Source organism: Sciurus vulgaris, assembly GCF_902686455.1.
Source record: "Sciurus vulgaris genome assembly, chromosome: 12".
In the NCBI taxonomy this organism is placed as follows: domain Eukaryota; kingdom Metazoa; phylum Chordata; class Mammalia; order Rodentia; family Sciuridae; genus Sciurus; species Sciurus vulgaris.
Window position 1 is genome coordinate 57,100,284 of NC_136473.1, and position 16,786 is coordinate 57,117,069.

Sequence of the window (16,786 nt, forward strand, 5' to 3'; positions counted from 1 at the left end):
AGGCACAGTGGCACACACCTGTAATCCTAGTGACTCAGGAGGCTAAGGCAGGAGGGTTGCAAGTTCCAGGTCAGCCTAGGCAATTTAGCGAGATCCTGTCTCAAAATAAAAATGTTAAAAGGGGGTCTAGGGATGTAGCTTAGTGGAAGAGGAATCCTGAATTCAATTCCCAATATCACAAAATGACTAAATAAGTAAATAAAGTTGCTTTATAAAAATCACATTTCATGAGCAGTGCTGGTCTAACGAACAGATTTGATGGTTAATGGTGAACATCAGGCCCTCTGGGACCAGTCTAATCTGCAGAGTTCCTTGCCTTGGGTCTGATGGGAACAGAGGCATCTGGGATGTGTGGGAGGAGCCCATCAGACTCCACGGTAGAGGTTGCTTCAACAGACTCCTGGAATGAGGTAAGGGTTGAATTTACTAATCCACCTTTTCATAAGATGATACATTTGCACACAGAGTAATTGCCTGTGGAATAGATTCCCACTCACATTTGTAGTCTATGCAACATCTTCTCCCAGCCCCTCCCATGACTTACAAAGGGTGGGCATTTCTACCCAAAGTCTTGGGAAGCCCACAAAGAAATCAACCACACTAACCAAATTTCAACCTGTGATGTTTCCAAAGGAATTCGTATGATACAGAGATGTGCCTGTAAGCAGATTCTAGTTCCAGTTTGGAGAATTTAGGCTAGTGGCAAGTGTCTAGCTCTGTGTGTGCGTGGGGGGGGGGGGGGGATTTTGATAAAAGATAGTGACAGATAGAAACTTGAATTAAGGTCCAACATTTTTAGATATTATATATATTCTGCTAGGTTCCTTGCAGCTTTAGAAATCCTTCATTCTGAGTCCTTTTTGCAGCACCGTCTGAGTCAACCTTTTTTTTTTTTTTTTTTTGGCCACTCTCCTGGCAGTGAGAGATTTGTGTGTGTGTGTGTGTGTGTGTGTGTGTGTGTGTGTGTGTGTCCATTCTGTTGTTCTGCACCACCACGGGCTGCAGCTGGTGTTGATGGCGCAGAAGCGCTGAGTCACTGGCTGTTCTGCGACCCTTACATCACGTTCCATTGTCCTTTCTTCCTTTCTGGGCTTTTGAGGGCTTGTTCAGTGTTTTTGTTTTGTTTTGTTTTGTTTTTGCCAGGGGCATATCCCTATTAGGAAATCAGGGTGTTAAAATCGAGAGGCTGCTGGGGCTCCTGAACAAAGCTATCCAAAGGGACAGGGGTCCCTGCGGTTTCTGAGAACACCCAGCCATCCAGATTCAGGCGCTGGAGGCACCGCCCCAACTTGGGCGTGGGGCCCCAGGGTGGGCTCCAGCTCACATTTTTCTGCCGCTGTTCCTGCTGTGCCGGTTTCAACTGGAGCTGATGAGTTTAACAACCTCTTTATACATTCCGAATTCAACCTTCTGCATGCCCGTTTTAGCACAAATGTAACAGGTGGTGCTAATTATCTGTGCGACATAAATTCTTGGAGAAGTAGTCTCTGGAGGTGGCTATACAAATTTGTTTAAATGACTGTTTGACCCAACAAGCTTGTCCCTTCATTTAAAAAAAATAATTTGTTATAAAAAATACCTATTTATTATATAAAAATGGGGTGTGGGAGACCCATAAAGGATGAAGTAAAAATTATGTAGCTATTTGGAAGACTGAGGCAGGAGGATTGTTTGAGGCCAGGAGTTCAGGGTCAGCCTAGGCAACACAGTAAGATCTTGTGTCCAAAAATATAAAATAAAACATCTATTATCCAGGTGCTGCAGGGATAGCTCAGTGGTAGAGTGCATGCTTAGCATGAGCCAGCAACCCCTCTCACCAAAAAAGATCTGTAACCCATCACCCAGGGACAATCATTGTTGATATTTTGATAGATAATCTTCTAATTCTTTTATATGTTGATTGATTTGCACATACATTTTAGATTATTGGGCCCACATTGTACATTTTATTTAAACTGAAAAATACACTGTGAATATACTCTTTTATCATTAAACTATATTCTAGAAATGTTACAAGTTGTGCAGTGTGAGCAGAGATATAGCTATAACTGAATTTTGAATTCTTTCATTTTTCTTTCTCAGACCTTTCTCTTGTCAGAATAGCCTCATCCACAGGTACCATCCTTTCCTCTCACCTCTGCAAGGTAGCTAAAGCTTTTTTGGCTGTCTGAGAACCCCTATGGTACTTCTATCTGGGCCAGTGCTTCTCAGACTTGAATGTATAAAAATTCAATGGAAGGCTTATCAAAAGAGTTTGCTGGGCTTCATCCTCAGAGTGTCAGATTCAGCAGGCATTGGGGGAGGGGTGTGGAACAAATTTCTAGGTGATACTGTCCATGTTAGTTTGCTACTGAGAACCACTGATGTGGGGGGAATGAGTGAACAATGTTCTTTTTCCTGTATTACATTTATCTTGTCTCCAAAGTTTTCTTTTTTTTACTTTATTTATTTATTTACTTATTTATACGTGGTGCTGAGAATCGAACCCAGCCTCATACATGCTAGGTAAGTGTCCTACCACTGAGCCACAACCCCAGCCCCAAAGTTCTGTCTTTAACCACTGCCTGTTCTGAGGGGACAGAAATATTTTCATGGGGCTGCTCAGTAATAGAGCACTAGTGTAGCATGCTCAAGGTGCTGGGCTCAATCCCCCGCACCCCAAGAAAAATTTTAAGAAACAGAAAAATTATTTTCTTATTGAGGTTGAAATTCAAAATCCAAAGGTTTGAGGAGGTCCCAGTACCCATGAGAGTAGAGCCAGGATGATTTGCCTTCACTGTCACTGCATCACATTCTCTTAAAGAGCTGGCTCAAAAGGAAATGCACAGATGCCCAGACTATTTGTTAAAGGAAATGACACATTATCCTCTTCCCAACATCTGGTAATTCCTGAAAGACAGTCAAGCTCTGATAATACTGTTGGCTCATTAGAAGCCTGTGTCTTCTTTCCCGAGGGAGGTGGGGCCAACCAAGGAGGACAGAGACTATTTTCGGTGTGAGCCAGAGGGGACGCCTGAGGAGGGGGGCAAAGGGTCACTGGCAATGCAGTTCTGTTCCTTGAGCCAGGAAAGCAAGCTTCCTTCCCGTCCAGCCCTGAGCAACGGTCCCTTTCTTAAGTTTTAGATTTTTCACAGAGAGCTGAAGAGATTTAAACATACCCTCATGGGCTAGAATAGTTAGACACCAGTAGATGGACTAATTCAATGGGGGAGGAGATTTGGCAGGACCCTGGTGTTGCAGCAAAGGTGAGATGCCTGGGTCTAGTTGAGTGGCCGTCACAGTGTGCAGCGGTGGTGGCATCTGGCTACCCCTTGGTTGGGAAATGTACTTTTTTTTTTTTTTTTTTTTTTTGTGGTGCTTCGGGAAAACCCCAGAGTCTCATGTATGCTAGGCAAGCACTTAATCACTGAGATATATGCCTGGCCCCAATACACATCTTTTTCCAGCCCTCAGGCATCCTCTGGGGTTTAAGGGAAATGTGGAGAAAGAACAGGAGAGGTGTGAGCAAGGATGCCTGGCTAAGGAAACCAGAAGGCTTGCCTAGGTTAATTGACTTGGCACTGGGGGAGAAGTAACACCCTGACACCTACCTGGAGATCCAAGGAATGGGTGTCTCTTAACTGACCCCATCCAGCATCTACAGCAATGGAGAAAGTTAAGCTGAGGTCTGAGAAAAGAAAGGCTTGTTCTCATTAAATTAGCTGAAGGCCTCCTGCACTGGGGAGGGAACAAGGAGGGGTAGTGAGGGCACATCTGCCTTCAGATCTAAGGGCATTTGTTGTGCCAGGCCTTTGTTCTGTTCCAGCCAGGGCACTCTGGTGAAAGCATCCTGGGAATTCGGCCTGCAAACAGAAAGGGCATTTCCTTGTGTGGGTTTCCTGTTTAGGTCTGTGTAGAAACCCAAAGGATCGCTTGGCCTCATAAATCCTCTAGACATTACTGGTGTAGATGCTCTGGCGGGATGCCATGGGAAAATTGCACAAAAATAGAAGAAGGGAGGGAAGCACATTCACTCTCAGGATCCTGGGTGGGTTTCAGGCTCCCTGTTTTCAGATCTGTAAACAGAGGGGGTTGGGCTGGAGGAGATGACCATTCAGGTCCTCTCCAGCTTTGACATTCTCAGGTTCCATTTCCCTCTCAAGGGTACTGTGTGGCTCAATAATGGGAGGCAGCTGAGCAGTTCACCAAACAGAAGCACCAAGAAAGTTTCAACTGAAACATTAGGAAGTTGCCCTAGAATGTCTTTTAGACTCCTTCACAGAAAGAAGGTACCTTTGAACTCTGGTATTTTCCAGACTTTCCTAAACATTTAGTATATTCCACAAAAGACAGCCAACAGAAAGTTTAGGAGTTTTGTCGATCTTTTTCCCCCAGTACTAGGGATAGAACCCAGGAACTCTGTACCACTGAATTATATACCTATAGCCCTTGTCATGTTTTATTTTGAGACAGGACCTCACTATGTTGCTTAGGTGGCCTCAAACTTGAGATCCTTCTGCCTCAGTCTCCCAAATCACTGGGATTACAGGCATGAACCGCTATGCTCAGCTGTGGCTGGATTTTGACCCAAAGTAAGTTCACAGAGCTGATCCCCAAGTGATGAATAATAGGAACCTGACCCATTTTAGGTTTCTTTTTTTTAACTTCTGTTTCTCTCAATTTCTGCATATGTTAAAATTGCAATTTGACATTCAGACTTGGTTTAATGGAAGAAGTCATGCTTTTTTTTATTTTTCTCTGGCTGAATTCACAGGTTCTGGGGAAACTCTACTTGGAGACTCACCAGATACTAGGTCAGTTGGGAAAGTGACAGGGCAGTGCTATAGTCTGGATCTGGAATGTCTCCAGAAGGCCCCTTGTGTTAAAGACTTGGTCCCAATCTGTGGTAGAACTTTTAGGAGGTGGGGCCTAGTGGAAGGAAGTTAGGTCATTGGGGGTGGAACTCTGGCCCCTTACTTTTTTCTCTTTCACTTCCCAGCTGTCACGAAGTGATCCGTTTCTTCTGATGCATGCTCCCACTGTGCCTCATCCCAGGCCCAAAAGTGATGGAGCTACGGGGCTGGGGTTGTAGCTCAGTGGTAGAGCGCTTGTCTAACGTGTGTGAGGCACTGGGTTCAATTCTCAGCACCACATATAAATAAATGAATAAAATAAAGGTCCATCAAAAAAATTCCTTTAAAAAATTAAATTGAGAAAAAAAAAAAAGTGACAGAGCCAATCAACTATGGACTGAAACCTCTGAAACTGTGAGCCAAAATAAACATTTCTCTTTTTAAGTCAACTTATCTCAGGATCTTGTTTTTTGTTTTTTTGTTTTGTTTTGTTTTGTTTTGTTTTACAGTAACACAAAGTTGACTAACACATGCAAAAATAGGATTTCTTCTGGAAGTGCTTTGTTCCAATGAGGACATTGTCCTCACCCTCAGTGATCATCTTGTGTTCCTTTATTTTCATTTGTCATTGTGTGTTCCATTAAAAAAAATTACCATATGGGACTGTCTTTTCAGGGTAAAGGGAAAGTACTAAAATGATAGTGGGTAACATCAAGCTAATCGCTTTTAGTCTGGCAATGCAGTGTTCTAGTAAGTTAATTGGATTTTATACTTAAGTGGGGGTAAACTCATTATGTAACATTTCCCAAGTCAAGATTGCTCCTTTAGAATTCAGCATTGCTTTTTCTCAGTTATCTCAGGTGGGAATTTGTGATGTTTGTCTATGAACCTCAGGCCCTCAATCACGTTCATGTGTATAAATATGTCAGCAGAGGGAAATCACTTCTGAGGCCCCATTCTAGTTCTTTTTTTTCCCAAATGTTGCTTGTATGCATCATACATTCTCTTTTTCTTCCTCCCAACTCTGAACTGGTTCTTCAGAACTGGAAGGAAGAGGAAGGAACACAATAGGAAGTTCTAAATTTTCTGGGTCAGTCTGCACTCCTTATGATGCCAGTCCTGAGAAATATGCTTTAGTAGGCATGATGGCCCATGGTTGTAATTCCATTAACTCAGAAGGCTGAGGCAAGAGGATGCTAAGTTCAAGGCCAACACAGACAACTTAGCAAAACTGTGTCTCAAAATATAACAACAATATATTAATAATAATAATGGGCTGAGGATGTAGCTCAGTGGTAGAGTTCCCCCAGAAGAGTTACCCTGGAAGAGTTCCCCCAGATTCAACCACCAGTACCGCAAAAGAGAAGAAAAAGGAGAAGAAGAAGGAGAATAATACTTCATCGCGGAGTTTTGTGGTTAAATGTGTTTGGGAAATGCTGTCTTTGAGAGTCACAGTGGAAGAGCACTTGCTTCACATGTTGAATCCCCAGCAAAACACACACACACACACACACACACACACACACACACACACACGCATTCACTCAAGCTCTAAAATTCATGCAATAAGAAAAGACATTCAACCTGAACTCAGCATTTCCTAAACTTACGTGATCAGGAAAGTTTCTTTTTTTGTCTATAGTAGGTATTAACAAACAGTGGTAAGTGTTTGATTGGATCCTTTGAAAATGCTGCTTTTAGTCAAAAGATAAAGTTCGCTCTCCTTTATATATAGCACTGAGGGATACACACACATACACACACGTGTGTGTGTTTATAAGTGTTTTCCAATACATTTCCATATATATGTATATGTGTGTAATGTATAAATATATATTTCATACATATGTATATTTACATATACACACATACACATAAGCATATAATGGCAATATTTCTGCTCTTCTCAGAATTTTAATTGGCAATAAACTAGGATGATCATAATTATGAAATGATTTTTATAGATAGAAAAATATATTAGAAGCACACTGAAATCTCAATTGTGACTGTTGGTGGTTGGTAGAATGATAGGGGAAGTTTTTTTCCTATTTTCTGTTTTTTTTCCCCAAATCTTCCACAATGCACATGAATTATTTCTATATTTGGATCATAAATCAAAATAAATATTTTTTTAAAAAAATCAATATACAAAATGTTTTTCATTTGTTCTTTTTTATTTATTTATTTATTTATTTATTTGTATCAGGGATTGAACCCAAGGGTCCTTTACCACTGAGCTATATCCCCAGTTCTGTTTTATTTTGGGGTGGGGAGCAGGACAAGGTCTTACTAAGTTGCCACGGCTGCCTGCACTTTCAGTCCTCCTTCTTCAGCCTCCTAAGTCACTAGAATTACAGACATGTGCCTCCACACCCAGGTTATTTTTATTTGTTCTTCCTCTTCTTCTTCTTTTTTAGTTTATATGGACACAATAGTTTATTTTTTGTGGTGCTGAGGTTCGAACCAACTGCCTTACACGTGCTAAGCAAGCACTCTACCACAGAGCCACGACCCCAGCCCCTTTTTATTTGTTCTTAAGTGAATATATCCACTCCTTGCTGAGAAGTTCTCAGATCCATCCTTCCGTTCATCTTGGTTTGCTCAGGGTCCTATGGCACTTGTCTTCTAAGTCCCTCCATGGCTGTTCCTGGAGTGCACACAGCCTCTGCAGATATAATAAAAATTTGAGCAATTGCCACATTATGGGAGGGTCAGTGTGAGGGAAGGAAGCATCCTGATCAAGTCCACCACACTGAGTTGTTCCAGGGTCATGTGTTCATGAAGGAGAGGATGGAATTTCAGTTGGACTTCCTGGTGGCAACCAATAAAAATCTTTCTTTTTTTTTTTTTTTTTTTTTTTTGCCATACTGGGGATCGAACCCAGGGACTTGTGCTTGACAGGCAAGCACTCTCCCAACTGAGCTATATCCCCAGCCCCAATGAAAATCTTAAGTGGAAAATAAATTTATTGGAAGAGTGTTGTATAGCTCACAGACTCCATGAGAAACTTGGAGAACAGGTGATGGAAATGAATAAAAGCAAGTTAGACAAGGCACAACCAAGATCTAGTATGGAGCATAGGGATAATGTGCCTAGGATGCTGCCACCAGTGCTATCCTGCTGGACACTTGTCATCATGCTGCTGTGTCCTGACACCCCTGAACACTCCTTGTCATGCTGCCACTCAACACCATCATGACCATTCCAGGTGACATCTGTCTCCCCACAGGCATCATGTCCTAGTGGGGTCTATGACCGGCTGAGCCCAGGTGATGTGCTGGTTTTCTAACTGGTAGAGCAAAGAGGGAAACTGCCCTTTTGACTTCTACAGTAGGAAATGGAGTCCTTTCTCCCTTCTTCTCATAGTTCCCCCAAAGGGAAAGGATGTTTAAAGACTGGGTAGCCAGAATGACCAGTGTACATAACATTGACATCTAGTAGTCCCCCCCGCAACACCTTATCTGTTATTTGCAGCAGCCTGGAAACATTAAATGGAAAATTCCAGAAATCAACAATCCATACATTTTAAATAACTTTTATTATAGTATTTTGTTATAATTATCCTATTTTATTATTAGTTAATAATAATTATTGTTGTTAATCTCTTACTGTGACTAATTTATAACTTAAACTTTATCATAGGTATGTATATACAGGAAAAAAACAGTATGTATAGGATTTGCTGCTGTGGTCTCAGGCATCCACTGGGGGTCTTGGAGCAGATTCTTTGTGAATAAGAGAGAACTACTGTATTCTATAAAGGATGGAGAGTCTTGGAGAGGCAGGGGCAAAAGCAGATAATGTTGTTCAGAAGTGAACTCCCAGGCTGGGGATATAGCTCAGTTGGTAGGATGTTTGCCTAGCATAAAAAAGTACCTGGGTTCAATCCCCAGCACCACCAAAAAAAAAAAAAAGATGTCAAGAGTGAACTCCCCTCCCCAGAGTGGCATATGGTGTGGTGTTCTTTCATTTTGGATTCCTGAAATAGAAAATGTTTCATTTTCATTTGGTTGAAAATCTGCCCCTCAGAGGAACTGACCTCTCTTAGTCAAATCCATACTCAATAATAAAATAAGAATTACCAATCCCCCCCTACTTCCCCAGGGACCAGGAGTCAGATGACTGCCCATCTAGCTGTGAGATTGTCAGTCACACAGACTTCTGTAGCTCACTAACCAAGGGAAGTGGAGGGAAAACAAAATATGTGAAGGATTGTTTTTTTTTTTGTTGTTGTTGTTGTTGTTGTTGTTTTTCTCAGAACTTACAGTTTAGGGAAGCCAATTAAATAGATTGATATTACCTCAGAGAAGGGCCGTATAAGTGCAGGGAATTGGAAAGGAGTAGAAAATGTAAACATGGATCTTTCATTGACTTCCTTATTTGGGAATGTAACTTTCTGCTCATAAATGTCCAAACATCAAGGTTGAATCCAGAGTCCAAATGATGAAGTTCAAGGACAATGTTGGTGTTACTGTGGCTGTTGCTGAATTCTGAGATGCCAGACACAGACCTCAAACTGGACTATGTAGGAGAAAACTGGTGGGGCTGACCACTTCAGAGTTTGGAATCTTAGGAGTAGACTGGAAACCAGTGATTAAGAGATGAGAAAAATCCCTTTATTTTGGAACCCATATGGATATATGTTCATCTCAGAGTAAGTGAGTTACAATTTAAGAACTTCTAAGAATTAACTTTATGTAATCTCTGCATTATTACAATTTTTGGCAATCAGTTGCTTCTTGATTGTCAGTGTATTTGCATAGCTTTCATGGTTGCCTAGGGCCTCTTAAGAATTATCAGTCTACTCATAGGAAAGGGGTTTCTAAGCTCAGGTAATTAGATTCTTCAGTCAGACAGGGCCCAGGAATATGCCTCCTGGAAACACAAACAAAGAAAACAAACCTATTATTTTAAATAGAATGCACCCTTGCATATTTGACACTGGGGTCTTATTCTTCCTAGGAACACATGCTAAAAAAGACAAAATCAGATCTCTAAGTATGTGTGAACCTTAGACAACATGGTTATATGCAGGAAGTCAGTCACCTGGATCAGAATTCCCATGAGAACTGAATTTCACTAAATGGACAAGGTTTAATAATCAGCATGAAAGAATGTCTGAGTTGTGAAAAACGAAGAAATGATGAAGGATTCAAGGGATCTCTTGGAATTAGAGGCCCACCTATTCCTAGGAGAATCGAGATAAGCCATATGGTGCCTCTCCTGTAACCTCAGCATTTCCCCAAGGAATTCTTTAAAGGGAAAAGTTCACAACAGTAGACTGAGGGATTACAGTGTCTGCAGTGTTGGGTGGAAGGGGTGTTCCATTTTTCTCTCTGCTGTGAGACTGTTGGGAATGGGTGATAGGTAAAGTGGATTGGGATTTCTAGTATCCAAAACAGATATAGTGTCATTTCACCTTTGGTTGTGTCCCTGGGTGACTGAACAACAAACATGGAGGAAGCAGGACAGGGCTGATGATTTGTGTAACATTTCAGGTCTCAGACTGGATCCAGGAGACAAGTCTGGACACAGAGTAAACATCTTTGTTAGCTGTTGTATTAGAAGATGGTGTCTGTAACGAGATGACTTGGGTTTAATCCTAGCTGTAGAGCTTAAAACAAAAACAAAAACAAAAAAAAACTTTTCTGGAACTTGGTTTTTATTTTAACAGTGTGACAAGGAGAGCATTCAGTGGTATCGCCTATAATCTATCCATTGTTTGTCATAGCTTTATACCTTATCATTGTTTTTGTTGTTGTTTTGAGATCGGATTTTGCTATGTGACCCAGGATGGCCTCAAACTCCTGGGTTCAAGCAATCTTTCCGCCTCAGCCTCCCAAACAGCTGAAACTACAGGTATGAGTTACTGCACCTGGCTACTGCTACACTTTTTATTAGCTGGTGACTTTGAAGAAATAACTTAATTGTGTTAGTCAGCTTTCTGTCAGTGTGACAAAATATCTGAGATTATCGACTTATAAAGAGAAAAGGTTTATTTTGTCTTACAATTTCAGAGGTTTAGTTCATGGTCAGTTTTCTGTGTTGTTTTTAGGCATGTGGTGAGGCAGCACATCATGGCGGGAGTGTTGAAAAGTAGAACCCTATAAAAGGAGGCTGCTAACCTTGTGTTAGCCAGGAAGCAAAAAGAGGGCCAGGGTCTCAATATCCCCTTCAAGGGCACACCCCTAACAACCTGACTTCTTCCAATTAGACCCCACTTCTTAAATGTTCCACTGCTTTCCAATAACACACTGACTAGTAACCAAGCTTTTAAACAAGTAAGTCTTTGGGGGACATTTCAGATCCAAAGTATACCCCTAAACTTTCTATGCCTCAGTCTTATCATTTGATAAAGGAATCTGACTTTTGGGGCTGGGGTTGTGGCTCAGTGGTAGAGTGCTTGCCTAGCATGTATGAGGCACTGGGTTTGATTCTCAGCACCACATATAAATAAATGAATGAAATAAAGGTCCATCAACGTAAAGAAAGAAAAGCTAAAAAAAAAAAAAAAAAAAAAAGAATCTGACTTTTCAGCTGTTTGGTGGTGCATGCCTATAATCCTAGCAGCTTGGGAGGCTAAGACAGGAGGATCTCGAATTCAAAGCCAACCTCAGCAACTTAGTGAGACCCTGTCTCAAAATAAAACATAAAGGGTTGGGGACGTGGCTCAGTGATAAAGTGCCCCTGGGTTCAATCTCCAGTACAAAAAAAAAAAAAAATTACATTAATTCATATGAATTAGTACCTGGCACCTAGTAATTATGATCAAATAATTGCTTGATAAGCATTAGTCTTCAATGTTACTACAAGTTTGAGTGGTTACATGTGCCAGAATGAAGGTATCATTTTCCATCTGCACAGCTTTCATGAAACATCCAGATAAAATTTCATTCAGATTGAGCTCAGAAAAAGCCTCAGTCATTTATTTCAATCCAGCTGAAGTTCAAGCATCTCTGTGGTGGAAATAATTATTCACCTCTATAATATTAACACATTGGTGGTAAAATCTTACTGGTAAATGCTTTGTGTCATTGAAGTCCTTCCTAAGCAATTGAGAAGCACAGATGAAATGCAGCCATCCTGAGTCCTCCTATTAAGATTGTCTAAAATGGAGTTCTCAAGAATAACGAGTACTATGGTGTCTGTAGCTGAGGTCTATCAGTGACCAGGATATGGGAACAACTTGAGCATTTTAAAATGTATGCTTTTAGCTGTATGAATTGACTCACACCTGTAATCCCATTGCCTGGGAGGCTGAGGCAGGATTATTGCAAGTTCAAAGCCAGCCACAGCAACTCAGTGAGACCCTGTCTGTAAATAAAATATAAAGAAGGTCTGATGATGTGGCTCAGTGTTTAAACACCCCTGGGCTCAATCCCTGGTACCAAAAAAAAAAAAAAAATGCTTTTACAGAATGAAATTTAGTTCCTTGAGTCAGTTGTTTGCCGCCCCCACCCCACCCCACCCCCCGCGCGTCCTGCTTCCTTCCTTTCCTGGTTATTTACCCCAGGGGTGCTTTGCCACTGAGTTACCTCCTAGCTGCACGCCCCCCCCCCTTTTTTTTTTTCAAGACAGGGCCTTACTAAGGTGCAATCCTCAGCTTCAGCCTCCCTAGCAACTGGAATTACAGGCTTGCATCACCGTTTCCACCAAATCAGTTGTTTCTCAAACTGGGGTCTGTGGAAAAATTTTTTTCCATTAAACATGTTGGCATGTTACTGGAATTTGAGGATTGTTGATGCAGTGGAAAGGACATTGACTTTGAAATCAGAAAGATACATGTTCAAATTCTGTTCACTACTTACTTGCTGAGAGGTTTTGGACAAGTCACTTGGCCTCTCTGAGCCTCATTTTTGTCATCTGTAAAATGGTGACAATAGCGTCCCACAATCTTGTTATGAAGATGCATGTACATCATTTGACAAATAACGTACTCAGTAAAAGTTTCTCTTTTTTGCCCATTTTTCTCCTCCCCTAAGGCAAGAGGAGAGGGGTGATTCTGCCTTTCTAAAGAAGAGTTGAGAGGAACTCAGCTGAAATACTAGCTCTAGTTTGAATATGTCTCCCAAAATTCATGCAGTGGAAACATAATCCTCACTGCGATAGTGTTGAAAAGTGGGGCCTAATAAGAGGCAATTAAATCAGGAGGCTCTGCCCTTGTGAACTGACCGATGTCATTACCACAGGAGTGAGTTAGACATCGTGAGGTTAGGAAAGTGAGTTTGCCTCCCTCATATTCACTTGCCTTCTTGTGCTTCTGCCTTCCTTCAGCCATGAAGTAAAGAAAACCCTGACCAGACGCTGCCCTTGCATCTTGGACTGCCCAGCCTCCCAGCCGTGAGCCAAGTGAATTCCTTTCTTACCATTCCTTTCCTTTCTCTTCTTTTCCTTTCTCTTTCTTTCTCTCCTCTTTTTCTCTTTGTTTCTTCCTTTCTTCTTTCTCTCTTTTCTTCCTTCTTTTCTTTCTCTTTTCTTTTTTTCTTTCTTTCCTTCTTCCTTCCTTCCCTCCCTCCCTCCCTCCCTTCTTTCTTTCTTTCCCTTTTCCTACAAATTGCCCACTCTGTGCTCTGTTATAGCAATACAAAAAACTAAGATAATATTCACGAGGTTTGTACTGGACATTCAGTGATTCAGATACAGATAATGTGGCAGGCTGAATAATGCCTCTTCTGCTCCCAATGATATCCCTGAAACCTGTGAATGTTACCTTCCATGGCAGAAAAGGACTCTGCAGATGGGATTACATTGTGGCTCCAGAGATGGGAGATTATCTGCATCATTCAGGTGGGCTCTAAATGCAATCACGTTTATCCTTATAAGAGGGAGGCAGAGGGAGATTTAACAGACAGAAGACAATGGGACCAGGGAAACTGATGGCAGTGGTATTGTCACAAACCAAAGGTTGCCAGTGTCACCAGAAGCTGTAAAAAGAGGCAAAGAACGGATTCTCCTGTGGAGCCTCAGGAGGAGTGTGACCCTGCTGACACCTTGATTTCAGCCTAGTGATATGAACTTCAGACTTCTGGCCTCCAGAACCTTGAGAGAATAAATTTATTTCTGGTCATCCTGGTTTGTGGCAATTTGTTATAGCAGCCATTGGGAAGTAATACAGATTGTTGGTTGTGACTCTGTAAAGAATAACTTTGAAATGGAATGGAAACAGATTGTGCCTAAATATAGAAATTTAAGAGCTCCTCAGCAAACATTTAAATTCTGCTGTTTAGTTCTCAATTGCAAGGCCAACGGATATATAGAAGGGAAAATTCTTTTTCACGTGGTGGGTTGAGAACTTTAGTAGGCTATGACTGGCCTTTTTTTTTAAAGAGAATTAAATAGAATAAAGAGCCTGACACACTATGTTCTCGGCGTCATCAGCTGCATGCTTTCCCACACTGTCCTATGTGCAGCATTGCGCATGGTCTTTCTTTCTGCCTCCTTGTATTGTCATTCTCCCGCCCCCCAGACAGTACTGGAGATTGAACCCAGGGCTGCTCTACTACTGAGTGTCATCCCCAGCCCTTTTAAAAAATTTTATTTTGAGACAGAGCCTCACTAAATTGCCCAGGCTGGCAGAGATTGAACCCAAAGGTGCTTAACCACTGAGCAACATCCCCAGTCCTTTTTACTTTTATTTTTGAGACAGGGCCTTGCTAAGTTGCTTAGGGCCTCACTAAGTTGCTGAGGCTGATTGAACTTGAGATCCTCCTGCTTCAGCCTCCCCATTCACTGGGATTATAGGCGTGCACCAGCATGTCTGGCTCTCTTGCTCTTGGTTAGATGCCTTCTTACCTCTTTCCACACACCTGTGCCTTTCTTTTGGTTCTTACTACCTTGCAGCACCCTTTTGCCCATTCATTCAGCAAGTACACTTACAGTCCTACTGTGTGTCAGACACTGTGCTGGGTGCTGGTCCTATCTGAGTGCTTGCTTATGTCCTCCAAGGACAGCCATTTTTCTGAGAAATAGTGTTTTAACTTTTGTATCCCCAGTACTTCACATAGTGCCTGTCATACTAAAATGTTCTTTATTATGTCATGAACTATGGTTTTAATTTTTAGAATTATTCTTTTAAACAAATTCAAATGGTGGTTGGGAGGTCATCTGGTCTGGTCCTGTGAGGCAACAGACAGCACATTGTTCTAGGGAAACAGGTCTAACAGTTAGGTTTTCCAGTTGCTTGATCATACAAATCCTCCATTAGGGGATGCAGCTCAGTGGTTGAGCACTTGCTTAGCATGCATGAGGTCCTGGGTTCAATCTTTAGTACCATAAAAAGAAAGAAAGAAATCCTCCTTCTGGGTTTCCAAATTTTGGTGATCCCTCAGCAGAGTTGAACACATTTTCTCTCCTCTACTCTACAGGTCACTCTCCCACCATAGCTTCCAGACCAAGCTAGAGGGGAAATCACCTGACTGATGAAGAAATGGAAGGAGAGCTTTGTGAACCTTGGAGGTGGTCCTAATTGCAAGACCAGCTGGAAAAGATAGCCCAAAATAAATTTCAGTCGTACAGGAATTGAAAAGAAAAGGATACCTTCCTTCCCCAATGTGGAATTTTCTGCTAATTTATTGTAACATCATCATGTCCTTAAAGCATCAAATATGATGGCCAAATTATATTCAGCAGTGTCTTAGGCAACAACCACATATGTAAACTATAGACGATGATATCATTGGTGACTCAATATAATTATACCCTTGCTTGTGAACCCTGTCTTTCTTTCTAGGCATTTAAAACACATGACAGACATTATCTTACTGCTTTTCCCAACACTTTTGTCAGGTAGGTAGGAAGCAGGCATCATGATTGTCTTCATCTCACATGTACATGGACAGCTTTCCTGGGAATTCTTTGTCCAGAACCACATGGTAATAAGAGTAACTGGAAAGAAAATGACTAGAGTTTTAATTTAAAAAGCAGAACTTCCTGTGAAGGCAATTCAGGTCACAATACTGGGATATTTCTAATTTCAGGCATCTAGATGTGGTGCAAGAGGGCACAAAGGGTTAGTTACTTCCCTTTATTTATGGGTGTATAGGGGGGCGTAAGATTGCAGATAATTAAACTGCTCCATTCTTGACACTTCAGCATCTACAGGGAGCTCCATCCAGTATTATATTTTCTTTCCAAGATGACAGTGGTATTAACAAGCATAGCACAATAAAGTAGGACCAGCAACAAAACCTAAAACACCAGTTTGATTCTATGTCAGATTTTTTGCTGTTAAAAACAATTCTATTATAGTGATGAAAATTTGTGGAGTTGTGGAGGCCCAAGTTCAAGGGCTGGTTCTGACACTAACTGGATGTATGATTTTGAGAGTGCTGGAGACCAAAGCCAGGGCCTCTCATATGCTAGGTAAGTGCTTTACCACTGAGCTATACCCCTCACCATTTTGAGAAAGCTTCTTAAAGCTTCTTCTTAATTTCTTTTCTTTCTTTCTTTTTTTTTTTTTTTTTTTTTTTTGCGGTGCTGGGGATCGAACTCAGGGACTTGTGCTTACAACGCAAGCACTCTACCGACTAAGCTATCTCCCCAGCCCAAGCTTCTTAATTTCTATGGGTCTCATTTTTCTTTTCTTTTTAAAATTTTATTTTTATTTACTTAGAAATTTTTTAATTGACACATTAAAATGTATGTACACTTATAAGGTACCCTATAATGATTCAATACCTGTACACATTGTGTGATGTTCTAATCTAGGTAAACATATTTACCTCCACAAATACTTATATTTCTTTGAGCTGAAAACATTTAATATCCTTTCCTCCAGCTTTTTTGAAATATATAGTACATTATGGTTATCTACAGTCATCTTACAGTGCAATTACACACAGAACATTTTTTTTTCCTAACTATAACCTAAAACCTGTTGACCAACCTTTCCTCGTTCCTCCCTCTCCCTGGGTCTCATTTTTCTTATCTGTAAAATGGGCACAATATTTGCCTTA

At 41.2% G+C, this 16,786-nt stretch overlaps 1 long non-coding RNA gene across 1 annotated transcript; it reads left to right on the forward strand.

Annotated features, from left to right (window-relative positions):
* The first annotated feature begins 325 nt into the window (after positions 1–325).
* Positions 326–15,543, forward strand: LOC306641515. Its single transcript, XR_013758180.1, has 3 exons — positions 326–410; positions 13,555–13,619; positions 15,197–15,543. It is a non-coding gene; the product is annotated as an uncharacterized lncRNA (long non-coding RNA).
* Positions 15,544–16,786: the final 1,243 nt, after the last annotated feature.